We start from the raw sequence: 25,380 nt of genomic DNA on the forward strand, positions 1-25,380 counted from the left end.
CTAAAATTCTTGCCAGACTTTAGCAATCCTAAAAAGAAGTAGATCAGATCTCAAAGTAGGCCTAGCTCACCACCCAAACCATCTCCTTTCTCACCTTTAGTATAGTCTTTGCTTCCATTGAATTCTCTTATTCTAGCCTACCTATTAATCCAACCCTTGCAAGTTATTCCACCTAACATGGCTGCTAATCAACCTTGGGGGTAGAACATAGGTCCATTAAATTTGGGTGTGAATCCCACAACACTTCCTAAAGAAGCTACTGAGGTTTTACCCAAGTTTAGTGGAGATGGAAAGGTTTCAACAGATGATCATTTGATTGCTTTTCATTATACTTGTGCTATCATAAGTGTCCCCACACAGGAAGTTGCTGTAAGATTATTTGTGCGAACCTTGATTGATGTCGCTGCTGACTGGTTCAATCATTTGCCTCATCATTCCATTACTTGCTGGGATAATATGAAAAATGCCTTCGAAAGTAGATTAAAAACCCCTAAAAATGAATGTTCTCTATTCTCTCAACTCAATCAAATGAAGAAAGATATGCATGAACCCATGAGAGAGTTTGTGGTTAAATTTAATAGATTGGTCCAAAGAATTCCTACAAAATCTAGGCCCAGTGCAAAAAATTAGAAATCATTCTTTATTAATGTTGTCCTAGCAGATATAAGTTTTCATCTCATTAAAGATGTTTGTGTTGATTTAGACTCTGCTTAGAGGTTGGCTATTCAATTGGAATATGCATTCATTAATGCTGGTAAGTGGAAAAGAGATGTACATACCCCCGGGACTGCTTCATCTTCTACTCCCACAAACCTAGTTTTGCAGAAGTTGATGAATGATATATCAATGATGAAGAGATAGTAGAACAAAATCCATAACATGTATCAGACCCCTTACCAGGACATTCATAGATGGCAACAGCCTCAAAATTTTTGTAAAACACCCCTATTAACTACTCCTCAAACAAAACTACAAATTGAAGAAGCTCCAAAGGAAACAATGTGTTCTTTTCATATGACTTCAGACCATGATTAGCGAGAATGTCCTGATTGGCTAAATTGTATTCAACTACCGAAAAATGCCATTGTAGTAGAGAAAATGACCAAAAATGAAAATGTAGAAAGGGGAGAGTTTGGTACTTATTTCCTTGAATATGAGTCTGATTCAGAAAGAGGGGCGATGTTTATACAACACTTCAAGACCTTGCTTGCACAATAATGACTAGAGGCCAATAGAATCGAAAACCCTACCCAAGAACTACCCCAAATGTATCAAATTCTAAAGGTAAAGAACATATACATGTTGATACAACAAAAGCTATAGAACCGAAGATCTTGTCCAGTACAGAAATGAAAGCTAGTACCTCAACTTTTGATATTGTTGAATTTTGCAAAACTTCTTCCACATCAATTTCTCTAGCTGAATATCTAAAACTTAATCCAAAGGAATTGGACAAGTTGGTTCAATATGTGAAGGGAGGTTCTTCCACTAATGCACATGTTACAGATGAGGTTTTCGAGAATTCAAAGGCTGTTGACGAGCCCATCTTTGTATCTGAGAGATACACAAAAAGCACTAAAGCCACTGCTAATTCTGTTCAGAACGAAATAGAGGAGAAAAAGCCCAATCCATTATATATATCATTGTTATTAAATGGTTAGAAGCTTAGTAATTGCATCATTGATTCTGGAGCATCAGATAACATTATGTCCCAACCTATCACAAAAGCCCTTGGTTTGGAGCTCACAAAAACCTTTGGATGTTGCTATGCTATGGATGGGAAGCAAGTATAGCTGGTTGGTCAGGTGAAAGATGTGCAGGCTATTCTTTATGCTTGTCCTAAAAAAAGAGTAAAGCTTACTATTCTAGTAGCTGATATCCCAGCTAGCTATGGAATGCTGCTTAGCAGAACTTTCTGCAAAGATATGGGTGGGGGAATTAAAATGGATTGGTCAAAAGCATATATTCCTGTGGGAAAGAAGAAAATAAAGCTAGAACCTGAGCCCAAGCATAAATATACTATAGTACCTTCTAATAACCCCAAAGCACATATATTGTATGAAGAGTGTCAATTTGGGAATTATATTATTTTGCCTGAGGAGCCATGCAGAGAAGAGATGGAGCCATGCAGAGAAGAGGTGGGAAGTTTTGAAGATGCTTTATGGACCCTAGAATTTGATGGAAGTTGCTCGAATTCGGGCTCAGGTGTAGGTGTAGTTCTCATTTCACCTTCTGGTGAAGTTTTTCCTTTTCCGTTTTAAACTAGACTTCCATAATACCAATAACACCGTGAAATATGAAGCGTTGCTTCTAGGTTTGCAAGAAGCCAGAGCTAAAGGAATAAAGTGGCTAAAAGCAAAGGGTGATGTTGAACTCATTGTGAAATAGGTGAGAAAGCAATTTTCAGTAAAAAATGATAGATTGAGGCATTATAGAAATTTAGTGTGGGATGAAATCGAGTCATTTGAAGCATTTTCTATTGAATTCATTCCTCGTGCTCAAAATACAAAAGCCGACTCTTTAGCTGTCTCAGCATCATTATTGCTACCACATCCTCAATTCAAAAATGATACTTATAGGATTGAGATGATTTATAGACCTAGGATTCCAGACAATGTTAATCATTGGCAGGTTTTTAATGATGATGCACAATTAAAAGAATTTATAGCGTGCGCTAGTGATTTTGCTGAAACCTTCTTTGAAGGATCTGAATATTATAGTAAGCCCATTGGGGAAGAATCAATGGAAATAGGGGAAGTGATCCAACTCTTAGGAAATAGGATTCCTAAAGGCTTGGTTTCCTTAGAACATCTTTTTGGTATGAAAGATGATAGTGCTCTAAAGAAACATGTTGGTTCTAATGAAAAGGAGGAAGAACATGACAAGATCAACATTGGAAGTGCAGGAAACCCTAAATTGATTTCTATAGGATGAACTTGTTCTACAAGGGAGAAGGAGAAATTGTCTAAACTTTTAATTTGATATCAAGATGTTTTTGCATGCGGTTAAAGTGATTTAAATTTTTTTAGAAATGGTGAATTTGTACATCATATATCATTGAAACCAGGGGCTACCACCTTCAGACAGAAGCTTAGGAATTACAACCCCAAAGTTTCGAAAGCTATTTTCAGAGAAGTGGAAAAGATGTTGAAGGCTCGTATAATTTATCCAATACATCATTCAACATGGGTGGAAAATATCATTCTTGTAAGGAAAAAGAATGGAGAAATAAGGATTTGCGTGGATTTTAGGAATCTGAACCAAGCAAGCCTTAAAGATAACTATGCACTTCCTACTATGGACCATGTCTTGCAGTCAGTTTCCATATCTGAAGTAATGTCTATGCTTGATGGCTATTTAGGATATAATCATATCAGTGTTGCATCAGAGGATCAACACAAGACAACCTTCATTACTCCTTGGGGCACCTTCGCTTATAGTCGAATGCCTTTTCGTTTGATTAATGATGGGGCCACTTTTTAGCAGGCTATGAAATCCTCTTCCAAGGACCTACGAGATAGGATAATTGTTATAGATCTTGATGATTTGATTGTCTATTCTAAAAGAAGGAAACATCATTTGAGGGATTTGGAAAAGGTGCTGGGAAGATGCAGACAACACGATATATCTTTGAATCCTAAAAAGTCTGTGTTCTTCATGGAAGAAGGTAAATTGCTTGGGCATATTATTTCCAAAGAGGGTATAAAAATTGACCCAGAGAGGGTGAGAGCAATACAAAAGCTGGTTCTGCCTACCAATAGAAGTGATTTGAAATCTTTCTTTGATCAGATCAATTTCTTGAGAAGTTTTGTACCCGAATTTTTTGAGAAAGTGAAATATATATTGGATATGATGAGTGAGAAATGTCCTTTTAGATGGCAAGAGGAGGGTAAAAAGGCCTTCGAAGATATCAAAATAGCTATTGCAAGTGCCCCAATGCTGGTGAGTCCTAACTTTGAAAAAGATTTCATTATTTATTGTTATGCTTCAGAACACTCTCTATCTAGTATTCTAACTTAGCAGAATGATGAAGGAGGTGAGGCTCCCATTTCCTTTATGAGTGTTCCTCTAAAGAAACATGAGGTAAATTATACTCCAATGGAAAAACATGCATTCGCTGTAGTAAAGGCATTGAAACAATTTAGGTATTATATACTACATTCTCATTCTATCGTGTATGTACCTGAAACCGTAGTCAAAAGCATTTTAACTCAACAAGAAGTAGGAATGAATAAATGAGCAGTTTGGGTGACTAAAGTCCAAGAATATGATCTAACTATCAAACCTACTTCTCTGGTAAGAGGGTGTGGTTTGTACAAATCAATAGCTAAAGGTAAAGATGCATCCCTTGATAAATTTAAGGAAGCCCCTATAGTCTTATTGGTTAGCCTAACAAATTCTTGATTCTCAGACATTGCATATTTTCTATCATATGGTGAATGTCCACTGAATATGAACCATAAAGAAAGATGAAATTTGAGATTGAAAGCAACAAAGTATGTAATTTCAAATGATGTTCTATATAAGAGAGGAATCGATGGGACCTTTTTAAGATGTGTGGACACAGAACAACAAGGAAAATTGTTAAAAGCATATCATTCAGAGGCTTGTGGAGGACACTTTTCATCCACTGTTACTACTTTTAAAATTCTCAAGAATTGTTTCTACTGGCTGGGCATGTTCAAAGATGCTTATAAATTCGTGAAAAATTGTGAAAAATGTTAGCTTTTTAATGGATGCCCTCAATTAACAGCATTGCTGCTTAGGCCTGTGGTAATTGATGAACCTTTCCAACAATGGGGTATTGATTTTATTGGACTAATAAATCCTCCATCAAGTGTTAGACATAGCTACATTTTAACAACAACAGATTATTTCACTAAATGGGTGGAAGCGATACCAACAAAGAAATCTAATTCTCAAGTGGTGTGCGAGTTCCTGATGGAGCAAATTTTTGTTAGATTTGGCGTACCTCAAAAAGTAGTTTCGGATAATGCCACTTATTTTTCACCAGAAGAGATATCCCTTTTCTATTATGAGCATGGTGTATCATTGGGTCATTCATCAGATTACTTCCCATAGGGGAACAGGTAGGTAGAGTCTAGCAATAAAGATCTAGTAGCCATCATTAAAAAATTGGTGTTTGATAATTCTTGAGATTGGCACAAAAGACTCTATGAAGCATTATGGTCAGATTGGATTACACCAAAAAGAGCTATTGGGATGGCTCCCTTTGAATTAGTATATGGGATTGGGGCCCAGGTAACTTTACCTTTGGAGTTATCAGCTGCAAAATTGCAATCGGTCATTGAGGATCAATTCTTTAAGAATTCATTGGAAAAAAGAGTCATGTATTTGCACAAATTGGAAAATGAGAGATGCAAACTAGTTGATCATATCATAGAACACCAGATGAATGTGAAATGTATCTTTGACAGAAGAGCTCAACCAAGAAATTTCCTTAAAAATGATGAAGTAATCCTATGGGATAAGAGGAAAGAACAAAAAGGGGCACATGGAAAATTTGAATCTCTTTGGAAAGGTCTATTCTTTATTTTAGAAATTATTGGTCCTAACACTTTTCGATTGAGATATCTAGATGGAACAAATCTGCCTTTTACATATAATGGGAAGGATTTCAAGTTGGTCAAGTTCTGAGTTTTGATGTACCCTACCACGTACATAACAATTTTTTCATGTTTAGCCTTTCTTATCCTTGTTTTTTTCTTCTTATTTGCTTAGTCTAGTTTTTTTTTCTCTTTTTTTTTTTTTTTCTTTTCTGGGTTCTTTGTGTATTTCGCATACACAGTCCCCAATCAGAGCCCTTATTAGTTGTGTGTAGAGTCACCTTTTATTTTTCTGAGGACCTCCTTCAAGTCCTTACCTATCTTTTTCAAAGCCTTTTCCTCACCATTTATGTGTTCACCATTCCTTGAAGTAGTTGGTCAAAGTCACAAACTTTCATGGTTTTGATCCCTTCCTTTGAACCACTTTGAACCACTTTGAAGCTCAGTTCAAAGTAGTTCAACCAAAGATTTTCATACTAACACTTTTTCTTTGGCAAGAAATATTCTTTATGTGGTGACTTTCTTTGAAGCACTTTGAAGCACTTTGAATCTTAGCTCAAAGTAGTTCTTGATTGGACCGATCGGTGGTAATTTATTTCTAAAGTACGGTGCGCCACCTTTTCACAATCAATTGAGGGTCTTGTCAGAATATCAAGAATCAAAAGATTTTTCTCTTTTTTTGAGGAGAAAGTCATAATCATTAGAAGTGGGAGAATAGATCTTCAATTTGAGGAATGATTGGATATTGTGCAAAATAAATCATTGTTAATTCATGTGAGAAGAGAAATCATTAAATGAAAAGCTCATGCAATGATGCTTCGAACATGCCAAGCTTGATGTGAAGTGATATGTCATCATGCCTATTAATTATCTAATACTTTCACATGTAAATATCTCCTTTAATAAAACCCATTCAGTAGCTTTGTAAATTACTTTACAAAAAACTAATTTCAAAGAGAAGGAGCTATTAAGGAAGATAGAAGAAGTTATTTGGTTTTTAGCGAAAAGCAAGTGACAGTTTAGAAATCTTTGTTTTGCTCTGTAAATCTGTTGTTTTCAAAGGATTGTCTGCCAGATGTTTTTCTTGTTTTGTTGAAAATGAAGTCAGTCTTGCATTTTTTCAGCAATGCTTCTAGTGTTGAATGTAAGAGACCAGTGATCTGTGATACAAACTTAGAAGGGGTGAATGTAGAAAAGCTGCAAGCGAATTTTCTTGGGAATACTAAGGCGATTAAGGGATGCATGGAAGTGTTAACAAGTGGGTTAATTGAAGCCACTACCTTTCCTCCTTCTTTCGTAAACCTTGAGCTTCTGCAACTTTGCATTGACCATTATGATGTAAGGAGTAGAAGCATAGTAAGTGAGAATGGAAACACCATACTTTCCATCTCAAGGGAAACCATTTCATATATTTTACAATTAATAGCAAATACATTTGCCACATTTTGACCCACTCAAGCTTTAGCCGAATACCAAGAAACCCCTAGCATTTTTTGAAACACCCTTTCCAAGAAATGGACCCAAGTTAACTATGGAGGTGGCTCTAGGCTACCCAAGGTCATTACTAAGGATCACATGAAACCTCATATACATGACCTGGTTGTATTATTGCACAGAGTGAAGGGTTTAGATGATGTATATTTGTTTGAATAGTGGATGTATAGGTACATTGAGATTATCTTAAAGGGAAAGCAATGGATGGATTGGGTGGAGATCATTGCCAATTCCTTGAGGAATCAACTCAAACGTGCCAAAGAATCTCGCGAGGATTTCTATATGGCCTCATATTTAACTTATTGTATTTCCTGTACATGTGATCTCACTACCCTTCCACATGGGGTATGGAACAAAGAGATAATTGTCTTCCAATATTGTCCTTTGTTGCAAAAAGATAGAGTTTTAGAGGATCTCTGTAAGGTGCATGATGTATTGTATGGAAGTGTTTATTTGACTCTAAAAGGTGTTCTATGCCACGACTTTCTTCAGAATCACAAAAGCTAGTTCAACAGTATGGGAGTCACTTCATTCAATTTCCTAGGTTCACATATTTGAGAATTGGAGGGTTTGAAGATGAACCTTTGAAGTTACCTTGATATTCCCTTGATTGTTTCATTTTGGTCGAATTATGCAGACAACTTTTCTCTGTCATCAAAGATAATCTTCCTCAGGAGAATTAGGAAATGGCTTTCCCTATCACATTGGGCTCCTTAGTCTCTACTAATATGAATCATCAAAAACAATTTGCTGGGATTCAATCTTGGTTTCTATCACAGCAGGAGAAATTTTGATAGTAAGGGATATGCAGCTCTAACCCTTGGCCTTGAAATCAACCCTTCAGATGCTCCTTATCTAGAAGATCTATGGAGAGATTGTGGAAATGAAGAAGAAGTCTTGAAGAAAGACCATTCTAGATTAACCCTACAATAAATCAGTTCTTTTAGATTGAAGTTCAAAACAGAGGGAATTATTGAAGATGGTTCATACCTAATTGAACTCGATTGGGAGGAGTCAAATGAGGCAAAGTTCCTAGCAGTAGACTAGAGCAAAGAGGAGGAAGATGATATTAATTTGAGGGCTAGATCTATATTAACTTATATAGATGATTGGTTACAAAGGAAAAGAAGAGGAAATATCAATGACTATTCTCCTAAGGTGATTTCTTCCCCAGGGCCACTTCAATATGACATTCCATTTTCTCATATTGCAAGTGATGCATCGATTCCAAATAAGAAAGTGAGATCCCCTCCCCATTCACAAGCAATGACTCCTAGGATGAGATCCCAGTCCAAGTCCAAGGCCTCAAAGCAACCTAGTATTCAGAAATAGAAAATGGGATCTCAGGGGCAAGATTCATATGATAAATTTGTTTCCGCTGATGAGGCAGACAGTGAGGTTCAATTCATTGAAGCCCCGAGAGTAGATCAACCCAAGTTCTTAACTCCAACTAGAGACACTCAGGTAATGTCAACCACTCCTATTGTTCCTTCATGGTTGTTGAATTCAATCAACATGAAGTGGAGTCTATAGCCAGTATCCACACCGATTAAGGACATAGTCACGAGATACGCAACCAAAGGTTCTAAAACAGATAAAGTGAAAACAGATGCTTGTCTCACCAAAGACCCGGTAACAGGAAAAATCATAGTAGAGGTGGCCACTTATAAACAAAAGAAAGAGTCTAGGGAGATCGATGATGAAGGGTTCAAAGTTACTTCTTTTGAACTAGGTGCTATTATCAGAAATACTGGCAACAATTTCTTTAAGTTTTTGCTGACCACATGCTCACACAATCAGAGAAAGATTCCAGAGAAAAGAAAGAATTGAAAGAAATGGTGGTGACAATGGCTGCATACATCGATTCACTAATCAACCTAGGGGTTGTTCCCATAATCCAGATACCACAACCTTTTGACCCAAACTCTGTTGAGAGCCAGCAGTTGATGAAACAAATGTAGAGGGGAAAACTGCTAACTGATTGCATGACAAACTGGGTGAATAACATAGTAGACCAGGGAAATAAATTTATTTCTGAAGTTACTAGTATCTACTCTGAAGGTGAAGCACTACTAGGGGAGATTTAAACCTTAATCCTAGTATGGGAAACAGAATTAGCATGTTGCCAAGCTATGGTTCTCCAAGTATCTGAGGTTGAAAAATTCGGGGTTCTCAAATTCTTGAATGAAAATCCTATGAAGATCGTGGACCCTTGCATGGTTTTTATTTTGAAAAATAATATGAACTGGAAGGAGTCCATCTACAAATAAACCATCAAAGAAATACAAGGCATTGAAAATAAGATCATAGGAATGCACGAGGAACTGGTAAAGGACATGAAGATTGTCAATCCTATAGGCATCTTACAACTTGAGAAAGTAAATATGGACACTGGAGCATTAACTAGGAGTTTCACTAGAGTAGTAGAAAAAATTAGAGACAAAGAATCGCCAAAGGCCGATGATTTCACCTCATTGGCAAGCATCGAATCCATGTTGCACCTTAATGAGAACTTGATGCCACATCAAAATTTGAAAGTGAAGGGGTATAGGTGGTAGAAAGATGCATGCAGAGCTCAATTGATGAGCTTGAAAAACCTATACTCTCATGCCACATAGGAATTCATATCCACGTTTTGGATTTGGAAGCTAGTGCACCAAACTATCACAGAGGAGGAGAAAATTGACACAGATATTGGGAACTGAACCGTCGCCTGTTGGCGCTCTTTCTTTTTTATAACTGCTTTCTAGTTTAATAATGGTTTCTTGTATTAATCCGATAGGGTTGTGTTTTGATGGAGGCCCTTCGGATTTGAAAAACTATAAATGTTGGGGCATTGAACTGTGTTTTTTTATAGCAAAAATAGGGAATAGAAGATAGATGTTAGATAGTAGCATTTCGATATAGATTTTTTTTGGATAACAGTGATTAGTGATAGTATATGAATTTTTTGGCTTCAAAGACTTGGTGCATTGAAATTTGAATATACATATATGAAGAATTTTGAATTACGCTTTGAAACTTTGTGTTAAGAGTGTTGAATCATTATTACTTTGTAGATGTGATTTGGCGATTCAAAAATTCCAGATTGTTGTTACTCGGTTGTAAGTTCTTTTAGTTCCTATTCTTTATTAGTGATGCATGTTGAGATTTTAGCAAAAATCCATTCTTTGAAGTGGGTTTTCTTTTTTATATCAGTTGAATCTGTTCATCTTTAAGTAGACTTTTGATAATTACCTCACTACCCCGAAGTAGTTGAGAGACCCTTATGCACTTTCGGGAAAAAGTGTGAAAGTAATTTTCAATTTATTATAAATTTGGTAAGGGAGTTGTACCTTCAAAAAATTTAGAGGGGAAGTTTAAAGTGAAAATAATGCTTTCCCAACTATAGTGAGCAATTTTGTTCTTTTATAATCTTGGGTATAGAGTAAATTTGATAAACTATTTGAAAGGACAATCTGTTCACTAGCAATATATTATTTGGGGGAAAAGATGTTCTATGCAATGATTTTTCTAATCAAATGAAACATGAGTTTAAGATGTCAATGTTTGGAGAAATCAAGTTCTTTGCTAGATTGCAAGTACATCAACTAAATCATGGCATATTATTGACCCAATCAAAATATATCAAGGAGATACTCAAGACATCAAAATTAGAAGACTCAAAACTTGTTAGTACACCAATGGTAACAACACATAAACTATCCAAGTATGATGAGTCTGATGAAGTGAGTTAGACATGGTATAGATCAATGATTGGAAAGTTGCAGTATGTTGTACATAGTAGACTAGACATTGTATTAGTAGCAAGAATAGTTGCAAGATTTTCTACTAATCCAAGAGAAAATCATCTGATGGAAAAAAAATGAATACTAAGGTACTTAAAAGGAACTGATCAATTTGGCTTGTATTACAAGAGTTGTGAAAAGTTTTAGTTGAGAGGCTACACTGATGCAACTTGGGGAGGTAATATTGATGATAGAAAAAGCACTAGTGGAGGAGCCTTTTTCTTACGTAAAAGATTGATTACCTAGACCAACAAAAAGTAAAGTTGTACCTCACAATCCATAATAGAAGCTAAATATGTTGCAACTACTATCAATCACACTAATATTGTATGGATCAAACATCTATTGCAAGGTATGAAAGAAGAGGTAACTGAGCCTATGATACTCTATTGTGATAATACAAGTGGCATCAACATATCAAAGAACCCCATGATATATGCCAAAACAAAGCATATTGCAATTAAGTATCACTATGTAAGAAAATTGGTGGAAGACAAGCAAGTGAGAATGGAATATGTTAGCTCAAAGGAATGGATTGTTGACATCTTCACAATAGAACTACCTAAAGATGCTTTTGAGTATCTTAGAGGTAACTTAGGGGTGATACCCCTAGCTAAGGCTACTTGAGAAAAAATAAAGATTTCCATGCATCAAATGAGTTGATTGTTGGCATATTACAAATTGATGCAGAGGATACTTACTTTAGGAGTTTTCCTAAAGTAATCAAAGTATTGAAGTTCCAAATCAGTCACAAGAAAAGTAATAGAGGGAGAAAGTGAAAGTTCCAGAAGATTCTATACTTGTACGATAAGATGCTGAAGTAATCAAAGTATTAAAGTTCCAAATCAGTCACAAGAAAAGTAATAGAGGGAGAAAGTGAAAGTTCCAAAAGATTCTATACTTTTATGATAAGATGCTTAAGTAATATGTCTTTGGCATTGTTGTCAAAAAGGGAGAGATATGCAGAAAATTCTCAATAGCATTCAAAGGAGAAATAGCAGAAACTGATCAACAACATTTAATTGGAAGAGGAAGAAGTAGTTGATACCAGAATGGTAGAACATGATCAATACATATAGAGAGAGAATATAGAGGGAGAAATAATGTAAGAATTTAGAAGCAGTAAGAGATCAAAGTGAAGGAAAGAAACATGATACAACAACTAAGAGGGAGAAGCAAAAGTAAAGTAATCATATTAGAGAAGGAGAAGTTAAAAATTGATGGTAACTCAATTTATTTTTGGTATTTGACTTACTATTCTAACTTAGTTAGCATATTGATAACTTGGTTGAATAGTTTGGTCTAATGGTTGATCAGTTTGGTTTGCCATCAATGCCAAAGAGGGAGATTGTTGGAAATCTAATTGAAAAGATCATTATTAAAGATGAAGGAGGGGGATTATTGTAAAGAAGGAAGTTGGTTGATAAAGAATGTTTTCAATCATTTTTTGTCATTGATGTCAAACCTAATATTTTTTGGAATGATAATTTCTTATAAGATCTAAGTACTATCACTTAGTTGATTGATGAAGGGGATTTGATCAATAAGATGTAACAAAAGCACCTAAGGGAAAGGTTGAGTTATCATTTTGTAATGAGGTGCAAGGATCAGTTAAGACAATGGTAAAATGTTGTATTAATAATATACTTGAAGATACAGATGTTGGCCACACTTAGAAACAATAGAGGATTAAGTTGTAATAAGGTTGGCTGCAAATCTTAACTAAGTTCATTAGTGAGTGCCGAATAAGCTAGTTAGTGCTAAGAAAATTTCTAGTTGGAGTTGAGTAGAAGCAAAATTTAGTGTGTGCTAAGAAATATAGAAGGATTTGAGCATGTTCAGCTGCCAAGAAAAATTTAGGTGCTGAGTAAATGAAAAATTTAGTGGATGCCGAGTGAATACACAGTAGGTGTCGAGCATCAGTAAAACATAGTTGATGTTGAGTAATATAGTATGTGTCGAGCACCAGAATTGAAATAGTGTTGAGCTACTGCATTATTGGAAAAGTCAAAGATTCACCAAATCTAAGCCAACAAGTTTTTTACCTTGAATTTTGTGAACTAGCTGGAGGATAAGGATGATGAGCTAGAAGCAAGAAATTATATGTAAACTATTTTTGAGTGAATTCAAGAGGATTCTTCATGATGTTTCTAGAAAGAACAAGATATGGGTTCGATTCAATGAATCATACCTAATCCATTCAAATTAAAATTAGAGGATGGAAAAATCAAGTGGGAAAGAGGATTCCAATCTTCTATTTAAGGAGTCATAGACCAAGAAGCAAGAGTTACTAATGTGCCAAAATTGCAAAGTGGTTGAAGGGTGTTAAGAAGAAAGTATCAAGGAGAAGGAAGAAAATAGCACAGAGAGTCTACTTCGATAAGTGGTCAAAGAGAGATGATTGTACTAGTACATTGACTATGAAGACTCAAGGGGGCAAATTGTAAGAGGAGGACAAGTTGTTAGAGCTAAAGAGAATGAAAGCCAGGCAATGTTATGAGTTGATCAGATATTTGAAATCTGCAAGATAAGTTGTGAATTGTAATTAGGTCAAAATCCATTATTGTTACTCTCTAGCAATTGTATTAGTTAGGGTTAAATCCTATGGACTTAGGTTGGTTTAACAACCATTTGTAAATCCTTTAACGGGGTGACATTCCAAGTGAATGTTCTAAAGTCCTCTAACTAGGCTCACTTCTAACAAGGTGGATAAATCCTTTAACCAGGTCACATTTAATAGTGTGTTGTAGCCTTTAATAGGGAAGGCCTTTCACAAGGCATCACTTCAAAAGAGTGAGAATTGAGTAGCATGTTACTGGTGGTTTTTCCCAAATTGGGTTTCTATGTAAATCAATGTGTTATGTGTTGATTCTTCATGTGTTATGCTTGCATGTTGATTTATAGTAACTTGCTAAGTAGGAAAGTTTTTAAGCTTGGATGAATAAATAGTTTAATGGGCTCACTTTGCTTGATAAAAAAGTATGAATTGGACATTTGGACCTTGAATAAATAATTCACTCCCCTCTCAATTATTCTAAAGTATTTCTAACAAGTTACAACTACCAAGATTGATACAATTGTTAAGGTTGTTACTATTGAAGAGATAGCAGAAGAAAAGGACACCACTTTAGAACAATAGAAGGAAATAGGGTAGATAGATTCATCTATACCTACAACACAAGAACAAGGTGAAAATAAAGTCATAGTGATAGACCAGGGAATGCCTGAAGAGACAAAACAAAAGGTGAAGGAACAAGAAGCCATCCGAGCACTAGTAGCCTTACTAGAATTTGGCACTCCTTCCACACAAACTCTTTAGAAGTCAAGCACAGAAGTTAATCCTTTGCAGATCTTAGTGTTAAGCCCAAGCTTACCAAAGGTTGAAAAGGTAATATATTATGGAAACATAAGCCTTGATGAAGAAATTGTTATTCCAAAGTATGATCATGATACTATGATATTGGAACAAATAGGCATTTTCCAACAAGCCTTACAAAGGAAAAAGCTTCAAGAAATGCTTAAGCAAAAATATAGGCAAAAGAAAGCAATTCAAGATATTAAGGACATCTTTTAGATGCATTTAGTCTACCAACTCCCAAAGAGACCAAGCCACTAATAGAGCAATTGACAGATATAGTGGAGAAGGTTAGTAATGAAGACCTTGATACAAACACAAATCTTTTAGAATTGGTAGGAAAGGAGTTCCAAAATAGAGTAAATGAGAAAATATCAAGTGATATAGCACTAACTCAATTTGCATTGGCAACTAAGGTCAAGGATGTGAAGAAGGTACTTGAGAACATATTCTCATTATACACAAAACTATGCAATCCTACACTCTTCACCCAAGAGACCAAAAGTCACATTTGAAGCCCGAAAAGTCAAATATCTACATCAGGTACAAGACTACATACAAATCTAGCTTAGAGTGAGAAGCATTTTAGTACATTGCTTCAAAAATGGAGTCAGTTACCTATCTTAATAGTAGATGAGGCTAATATTAGAGTCAAAATGACAAGCATACAAGCTACCCTCACCCCACAAATGGAGATATTGCACAAGAAGCTAGGCTATGCTAAAACTCTATTGAAGAAAGACCCCAATTTTCTACTTTAAATGGTCTAGTACACCTTGTTGTCGAGTTTGAATTCAAATAAATTCATTGGGTGTAGCATGTGATAACTAGGATGCAAGCCTCAAGATAATAATGGATGTCCATAAATCTATTCTAGACAAACACACTATTGGTGTATAGCCCATTTGACATAAGTGTCAAAAAAAGGGGGATATATATATATAGGGAGAGAAATAGAAAAAAGGGAGATATAGTTTTAAAGGGAGAATAATAAGAATGAGGGAGTTGTCAAAGAAGAATGAATAAAAAGGGGAGAATGAAATAAGAAATATCAGATGCAAGAGTATCAACAAAAAAAATAGAGCATGAATTCAAAGTGTATCAAAAGAGACCCATTTACTGAAAGGGAGTACATAATTTTGGTTACAAAACATAAACACTAACTTAGGGGGAGCTATCAAATTTTGAGGTATCTAAGTTATTACAAAATTTTGAAATTTTGAAATTTTTTCTATATAAGCCGAGTTATGGATATGTTATGGACAAGAGATTAAGACTTATAATGTATAGTTAGGTATTTTTCACACTCATGTTATAGGGGGAGATTGTTGATCTCATATTGGTTTTGATAAGTGAGTGTCAACACACTTAAGCTATTTACTTAGTTCTTGCCAAACTAGTAATACATGTTGAGCACAACATGTAAATATTAGACCATGTTGAGTTGCAATAAGTGTCGAGTCACTTAGGTGTCGAAAAAACTATATATGCCTAGTAACAAAGAAGCCAAGTAGATAGACCATACCGAGCGATTTAGGAGTAGAGTAAATAGTGGATGTCAAGCAATAAGGTGCTGAGACATAGTATAAAGACTAGTGTATGCCAAGAATCATAAACTTCATATGCCGAGTAAGATAGTTTTGACATTTTTGTTTGTAATGGCACAAACAACTATGTAAGCCATTTTTTAGCCGACTTAAGATTATATTTCAATATTTTGGAGATAAGGACAAATCTTTATTTGGATTCCCTATGCAATTACATGTATCCAATCAAACAATGGGAAGGTTTAAGCAACCAAATGGATGATTCTTAGCCATAGATTCATACCTGCCCCTATGCCACCAAAGTCTTCTTAAGGAGGATGAAACCCTAAACTTTCATAGAGAGTGGAAAGGAATTGAAGGAGTAAAGATAATAGTTTGCATGCGAAAAAAAAAGCATTCATGGTGACTTAGAAGAAAGAGTGCATTGTAGAATCAATTAGAGAAGAACATAGGATAGAGAAAAGGATACGTCATTGAAGCATCTGATAAAGAAGGATCAAGAAGACATTGTTTAGAGGTGATTTTTTATTAGGCAAGAAAGTGCCAATAGCTAGATCTATGCTAAGACATTTTAATAGGTGGTTTCAGTTAAATATCTTAAGTAGAGTAGTCCTAACAGGCTATATGAAATCCTTTAACAGGGTGCTTACTTAGTTGTAAGTTGAAGTCCTCTAACAAGGCACACTTCTAATGGGGTTTTGAAATCCTCTAACAAGGTGGGACCTAACATTATTTATAATCCTTTAATAGGGCAGACTTTTCACAAGATAGATCATGTTTCATGGTCAAAAAATTGTAACCTTAATTGGATACACTTTATTGCTGTGGTAGTGAAGATTTGTGGGTGTCATCTCCACCCCAGTTTTAGATTCTCACTTGGAGGGTTTCTGGGTAATCATATTTGGTGTTATATGTGTGAATGCTTGCATTTTTACCTAATTTAGATGCATATGGTTTACATGTTATTTTAGTTTTATCTATTGAATGTATGAGATGGATATATGGTGAAAGTTTATGGATCCAAGTTTGAACTACTGATTCACCCTAACCCACCCCCTAGAAGTTCACCTTTCCTATTGTAATTCCAACATGACTCTAGAGAACTGAGCTTTTCTTCTAAGATAGTCCTAAAAATCTTATCAATCGGTCTTCATACAATCAAAATTTGAACCAATCTCAATTCTCATTCTACACTTCAATTCAAACTATTCTTTGAATCAATGTGTTGCTCACACATCAATTCAAAGAGGGGCAAATGTAATCACTCAAAATTGGTCAATCCTTCAAATAAAGAATTATATCTCATGGTGAAGGTTCAAATTGAATTAATTGAATCAAAGAATTAAGAGAATTCAAGTAAATCAACTACTTGAACCCATTTGAATTTTGTACATGAATATCAATTTCAAATTAACTTAAATAAGAAATTATCATCAAATATTATTTTTATATCTAAAAGAGGACCCCATTTAACTTGTGAATATTGTATTCAGTGTGGGATTCAATGATATTCATTATTTATTCTATAATGAATATTTTTTCAAAGTGGGATTCAAGGAAATTCATTGTTTATTCTATAATTAATAATTTATTCATTATGGGGATCAAAGATATTCATTGTTTATTCAAAATGGAGTTAAATCATTTATTTATTCCAAGGTGGATTCATAAATCATTATTCAATTCAAAGTGCTCATTATTTTAATCAAAATGGGTTCTCTATTTTGAATAAAATAATCCAAATGGGAACTTCATTTATAATTTTTTAATTCAAAGTGGATTCCCTTAAAATTATTTTTAATTCATTTTTACCTTCACAATAGTAAATTCTCAATTCTACCCCAAGCCATTGAAAAAATCTATAAATACAAGGCATTCTAAGAGCTAAGGGAGGCAATTTTAGAGCAAAGAAACACTATTAAATTAAGCATTATATCTTTCAATTCTAATTCATTCTAGCTTAATTGATTTGTTTCTTAGCTTGATTGTACTCCATGCTAGCTTAATTTCACTTCAATTATAAGTTTAAATATGCATTCATGCTAGCTTGAATCTCTCATTCTAGGGGTGTCAATGTCACTAATTTGTTTTTAATTCTGAGAACAATAAATTCTATTTATATACTCATTCCTTAGTTAGATAGAAATAAGATGGTTTCATATGTTTTATGCTTCATTTTGATTCATTTCATATGCTAACCCTATGATCTAATGTCTTATTGAAGTGTGTTAGTTTTGTAGATACATGATCAACATTTCTCACACACAAGTAAAAGAGATAGTAAGTAGTTGCGAAGCAGAGAATAAGAGGACTCACAAGGTCATAGGATAAAAAGCATTCAAAACATTCCAGGATGCAAAACTATGAAATGAAATAATAGTTGATGAATTGCATCATCACATCAAGTAAAGATATTGTATGAATGATAGTTGTGAAGAAGTGACAAGAGGACAATAAAGAGGATTATTATTTTTTAATCATGATCATTGATTCGAGATTGACAGTCATAATTCAAAATTGATGTGATCATTGACATATGAATTACATGGATTTGGTACCAACATCAGAATATGAAGGGAATAAATATTTTCACAAGGTTTCTGAAGCTACATGAAGATAAATTATTGCCAGGGGTTCTCAGAGGTGCCATGGGATTAGGATTATTGATGAGAAAGATGCCAACTCTCCATATAGTGCTATTTATTAGACATTTTCATGGTTTCTTTCTATTGTACTATTGCACAGCTAGAACAAAGGAATGATAGAAGATCATAAATGTAATTTCTAATGATAATGAAAAAGATTAGCAAACTTGATAGTGAATTGGTTTTGTAATTCTATTTACCTAATAGTCTCTTCATGTTTAGTTGTTCATTAAATTCATAGATTATTTTTGCATTGAGAATTGAAGTACGATCACATACTATTTGACATCTCCTCTTGTTTGTTCCATGGCATGTTAAAAGTAGTTTCATTGGGAATTGAAGAATAAATGTGGAAGAATCTATTAGAAACTTGTTGGATTCCATTTCACCTAAGTCTAATAGTTTAAAAAATTCCATTTGCCCACATCTACTTCTCTTCTTCCTTCTCCTCTTTTTCATTTAGATGATTAATCTACATTTAGAATGGGAGTAAGGGTCAAAATTTTCAAGACAATCTACTATAGTCATTCCATTGGGTATGATAGGTTTCCCAATCCATTTTTCCTAAATTATTTGTGTCTATAAGCAATCTAGTTATTCTTTACTACTCTCAGGTTAAGAGCTTATACTGTCATCAACTTTTGATCTCAGAAAGACATATTCATTGCATATCATTTTAAGTCCTAAGGGAGGTTTACCTTGTAATTTAGAGGGTTGTGATAGAACATATATAGTGACCCATTTTTTGGTGATATCCTTTTGTTTCTCCAAAGCATTGGGTATTACAAGAGTCAAGTTCTAAACCACAACTGGAGAACCAATTGTTAACCAACAACCACCAAGTGGAGAACATCCACATATAGGTAGATGCCATTTGGCCTTATCAACATAGGAGTTACATTTTAGTGAGCCATAGATGAAGAATTAAAAATTTTGGTAAATAAATACATAGTTATCTACATGGATGATCTCATTAGCTGATCTCACCACCTTCTCAAAAGAAAGGAGTGATCATATTGTTAACTCAAAGAAAGTACTCAAATGATGTAGGAAATAGCATTTAATCTAGATCCATTTCTAGGATTAAGGGCCCAATGGGAATTTATTTCTTATATATCATCCTCTCTACGAGTTTTTGCCCTAGATCTCTATAAAAGGAAGCCTCCTCCTCTTAGTTTCTCTAACAAGAAAGGGGAGGAGAAGACATTGGACGATCCATTATCAAGCATCCACTTTCATGAGAAAGCATTCAAGCCTTCAAGAATCTATCTTCAAGCACTCAATTCATCAAGTAGATTCAATAGTAGCCATTGAAGGATTCAATCTCTATGGAACTGTCTTGTTGAAAATTTCTCCATTTCCATTCAAGCCTCTTCCTAATCCAAGATCCATTCAATATTGGTGTTGAAGATCTAAGATGATTAATTTGAGGCATCCTACATCCTATTCTACTTTCATTTATAGCATCCTTACACGTGGATTCAAGGATTTGAGTCCTCCACAAGGATTTTAACATAAGAAAGGAGAATAGTTCCATCTACTTTTTATATACATAATACATTTTCAATTAAATTTCAAGGTTAATTAAAAACTAGGTTTTGACCAAGGAAAATCCCCCCTATTCAAAAACCTAAACCATTTTTGTTGCGGGTATAGGTGTGGAACAACAAATATCAATATAGATTTAAGTACACTTTTCAGCAAACTTTCAAGATCCGCAAACAAAATTTCCATCAGAGCAATGTAGGTCAAGGTTGACTTTTGAGTCAAGGTAACCTTTTTGGGGTCAAGGTCAACTTTATCTACCTAGATCAAGGTTGACCTCTTAAATTTTGTAGCTATAATAGAGATCTTTATCTCTCAAAATCTAGACGTTATTACCGTTATTGTCATCTTCAGCTAAAAATGACACTTAAGATTAATTTGTAATACTAAATATATATGGCATGTGCCATTCACATGCATTGATGCATGAATATTCAAAGAGTCATAATTAATTATAGGAGTTATGAGAATCTCAAGAGACCTTTTTTTATAATGTGAAGAGTCTCTCTTATTGTTATATAATCGCATCAAGAAAAGGATATTGTACACTTGAACATTTTATTATCAATAAAGATTTTTTGTTGTTGTGTGCCTAGTTTTTTCCCTTTATTGTCGAAGGGTTTTCCCAAGATAATTATGGTGTTCTTTGTTTCTATTTTCTCTTGAAGGGTTTTCCTAGTAGAATTATGGTGTTCTTTGTTTCTATTTTCTCTCTTTCTTATTGTTGATTATCTTCATGGATTTCTAGGCTCTATTTCAACATAGTATTAGAGATGAGTTGATATCAGTAATGAGGTTATCTTCTCTTAATGATTTTAATTTTTAAGTTTTGGATATGTTTGTATCTATTCAAATTTTTATTCTTATTTTGAAAGTTTGTTTCATGTAAAGATTTATGTAGATCTTTATTTCTCTCTGGTATGTCTGGTTGTGGCTTTGCAGCTCTAGCCGTCAGTCCTATTTTTGCATCTGCTCTCTCCATGTCAAGGTTATTATTTGTGTCATTTTGTATGTCTCCACATGCTTTGCATTGACACCATTATTATGTTTTGATTTTTTTGTTATTTCTCTCGTTATATGCATATCAATGAAATTTTGCTAGGATTTTTTTTTTGTTTTTGCATTAGACTTCTAAATATTTTAACTTTGAGCCTAATTTTAGTATTGTGGCATTTGTGACTTTTGAGGATGATTTTTTTTATCTTCCTTGCCTATTGATTTATCTTATTTCTTGTGTTAGAGCTTATTTTAGTTCGTAGATATCGTCGCTTGCTCTTTCAATTTTGGTATGTAGATTTTACATGTTTTACTTCTGAGAATTTTTGCAAATGATATTTTAATTTTAATTCTATGGCTATGCTCAACCATCTGCAACACACAATAGATGATTAATTTCATTTTTGAGTAGATCGACATTGTCTCTGATTTGCCGAAAGACTTCTTGACAAAATTGCATTTGTTGGTCTTCATATCTCTTTGCCTTCACAACATAGATGAGGAGCTTTCACTAATCATACTTTTCTATTTTTAGGAGTTCTTTTATTATATGGAAATGCGTCCTTGATGGTCAATAATGCAATAGTTACCATTTTTTATTTTTAGCAGATTATCAAGTCTTGTCTTCTCATTTGCCTGTTGTATTCATTGTGCCATGTTTGCATGAGTATCAAGCAACAATGTCGGTGGATGCTTGCATGAGTATGGAATTTATCATTTATTTTCTATCATTACTTGATTCTCTCATTCTCTCATCCATTCTAACTTGCCAAAAGTTAGACAATGAAGTGTCTGAACCTCAACTTAAGCAACTCAGTAACGGTAATTGTAGTAGATTCATGTTCCACGATAGTGAGTATATGTAACACATGGTGGAATATTTTTGGAGGGACCAAAATCTATAAATCATGCTACAACTTTTAGCTAGGTCTATCATGTAGATAGTCAATTCTCTAGTGTGGTTATTGGAATATCGAAGAAAGAATATCAATTGGTAGCAGCGAAATTTTTGGTAAAATAGTCCACCCAATTCATGATTTTGCAATGAGTGCTTCTGTCGTGTCATTCTTTGATGACAAGCTTATCTAGATGAAATGAGGTGTGTGCCTAGGTTATCACTCTATGATATTGAATGTTTCAATATACAATGTGTTAATGTTCATTAATAATTGTCTCAAGGATTCAAGACGAGACAATTGTACAATCAAGTTTCTGAGAAGGATATCATTCCAACCCCTCAAGGAGAATCCTTTTTTGGTTCATTTACCTCAATTTTGAAGAGAATGAGAGATTATTAGTTTTAGAGGTAAGTTGTAGTTCTTAGTGCAAAAAGTGGTTTGAGTACATATGTTCAGTATATATGTATACAATGTCTCATATTGGAATCACAATCTACCTTCTCTGAGAGTTGTCTGGCTATCAACTTCTTATAGTCAAACCGAAGCTTACATGATATGTTTGGAAATAAGGAAGATGGATGCAATAGGATTTTGATTTGAGAATTTTTATTCACATACATATTCATATGGAAGTTTTTCTACATGTTCTTTTGTGATTTTCACTTAGTTTTCAGATTTTGATAAATGATCAATATTGAGGAGTAGTTTATGAGTATTTTGGGAAAAGCTCTTTTATCTAAACTTTTTGATCTCTAATTTTGATTTTCTCAGCAACCTCTACAAGTATTAGGTTGAGCTATTCTAGAATGGATACTTGAGGAATCCTTTTTTGGCAATAAGAGGACAGCCCTAGCTGAAAATAGAATCACTCACATTATTCATTTGGGATTAATGGAATTATTTGAAGAAATTTATTCAAGAAGATAAATATCTCTTGATAACATGCACGGTGTTTTCTTGCAATTTATTTTTGAGCTATCCTTTCACTAGTAATAGTGAATATTCTAATATTGATTTATATTAGAATTGTCAATAATATATACTTTCATTGCAAGATAAAAGTAATGATTAAGACGGAGATGTTTTAGCTTCAGAGGGAGGCTTCATAATTAAGAGGGACTACATATGGAATCCCCATCACTCTCATAGATTCTTGTGGTATTTATAATATTTGAGACTTAAATGGATTCAAGTCTTAGTTTGTTATTATCGTGTGAATAAATGAGATTGTAAGATCAACTATGATAACTCTTTCACTATGTGATAGTGAACATCATGTTGAGAGAGTCCATGATGTCATCATGTTGAGAGATTCCATGGCAGTTCATATTAAGAGAGTTTGTGAATAAAAGGTTAGTTGTGAGTCTTACAAATCTTTTCATCTTGAGTGATTCCATGAATATAACTAATTGTTATAGGTTTTCATGTTGAGTGATTCCATGACTATGAGTAATTATTATAGGTTTTCATGTCAAATGATTCCATGAATATGACTCATTGTCATAGGTTTTCATGTTGAGTAACTCCATGAATTATGTTTTGAATTCATGTAATCAAAATTTATCGTTGATATTTTATGGTTGTAACTTTGTGTGGCTATTCTACTAAATATCTCTCTCTTGCTAAGAGAGAGTGTTAAATTTTGTAGCTATGATAGAGATCTTTATCTCTCAAAATCTTGACATTATTACTATTATTTCCATCTTCAGCTAGAAAGGAAGCTTAAGGTTAATTTTTAGTATTAAATATAAATGACATGTCATTCACATGCATTGAGGCATGAATATTCAAAGAGTCACAATTAATTATAGGATTTATTAGAATCTCAAGAGACCTTCAATTATAATGTGAAGAGTCTCTATTATTGTTATATAATCACATCAAGCAAAGGATATTTTACACTTGAATGTTTCATTATCAATAAAGATATTTGTTGTTTTATGGCTAGGTTTTTCCCTTCATTCTCGAAGGCTTTTCCTAGGATAATTCTAGTGTTCTTTGTTTCTATTTTCTCTCTTTCTTATTGTTGATTATCTTTATGGATTTTTGGGTTCTAGTTTCAACACGACCTACCCTCAGAAAAGAAGAAGATTTTTGGGTTTTTTAAATCTTGCAGTTTTGGTTTGAGAATGCAAAAATTGATTGTTTATGAGATCATTTGATAGGGTTTTCAGCTGGATCTTTTTCGGAGGTAGGTACCTTCTATTTCTTCATTTTAATATTAGTCATCTAGATTTGCTTTCTATATCTTAAGAATGTATACATATGTGTAAAATATGTATTTAGGTTCTCTTTCATGTGCATTATTCTAAACCCTAACATACCCATATTTTTGATATTACATTTTGGTGAACCTAACAAGATTACCCCCTCTCTTTTGTGGAATTAGATGCCCTATTGTGTTTTTGGTGTTAGATTTCCCTTCATATTATCTTGTGTGTTCACCTTCATATTATATTTTGGTGAACTTGACAAGCTTACCCCCTCTCTTTTCTAGAATTAGATGCCCTATTGTGTTTTTGGTGTTATATTTTTGTTCATATTATCTTCTATGCTCAACTTCATATACATTTTGGTGAACCTGACATGCTTACCCCCTCTCTTTTCTAGAATTAAATGCCTTATTGTGTTTTTGGTGTTAGATTTCCCTTCATATTATCTTGTGTGTTCACCTTTATCTTACATATTGGTGAACCTTCAATAGAAAACTCTTTCTTTTTGTTGTTAGACTTACATTTTACATGCTTACAAAAGTAGATTTCTTTTATGCTTTAGCATTTATATTTCAAAAATACAAAAAAAATTACAGAATTTCTTTAAAAATACAAAAAAAAAAACTACATTGCTTTGTGGAATTAGATTCCCTTATTGTGTTTGTGGTGTTTGATTTCCTTTTCATCCTTATAAATTTCATTTGAATGCATTTGGATATATCTAGATCTATTTTCTATGCATTTATTTCCTTTGATGCAAGAGGGTGATTTATTAATGGATGACATACTCATACATCATGATTACTCTTTTTCTAAGACATGTTCCTCTTATGCAGATATTATAAATGATTTACCTTCTTTTGGGATTCCTTCTAGTGATGAGGCATTCGTGGAGAATGATATGAATTCCCTTAATGCTCTTAGTGATGATCTTATGGAGGATCAAGATTCTACTTCATCTTCTCTTAGGATGTCTTTTTTGCTTCCTTCATATGGATTTGTTTGTAGTGTTTAGATGACTAACATGATTTATCTAGAACCTTTGTTGACTATCAAAGGTAAATCTATAGAATCTTTAGAGTGTTTTAGTGATAAAAGTTCTATAGCCCACACATATTGTAAAAGGAGTAACCTTCAACCTAATCTAGTTTTTTCTACTTCATTCTAACTTCTCAACCCATCCTCCCTCCTCCACTCCATCTTTGTAGCAAGGAGTATGATTTGATAAACCAATTGCAAAATATCCTACCAAGATTTCCTTATGGGAGCTTCTTCAAACTTCACCTACCTACTATGAAGCCTTGCAAAAAACTCTAGCAACTCTGCTCACT

This window comes from Cupressus sempervirens, chromosome 7, assembly GCF_028749045.1.
Source record: "Cupressus sempervirens isolate cs-2001-9-10 chromosome 7, ASM2874904v1, whole genome shotgun sequence".
Lineage (NCBI taxonomy): Eukaryota > Viridiplantae > Streptophyta > Pinopsida > Cupressales > Cupressaceae > Cupressus > Cupressus sempervirens.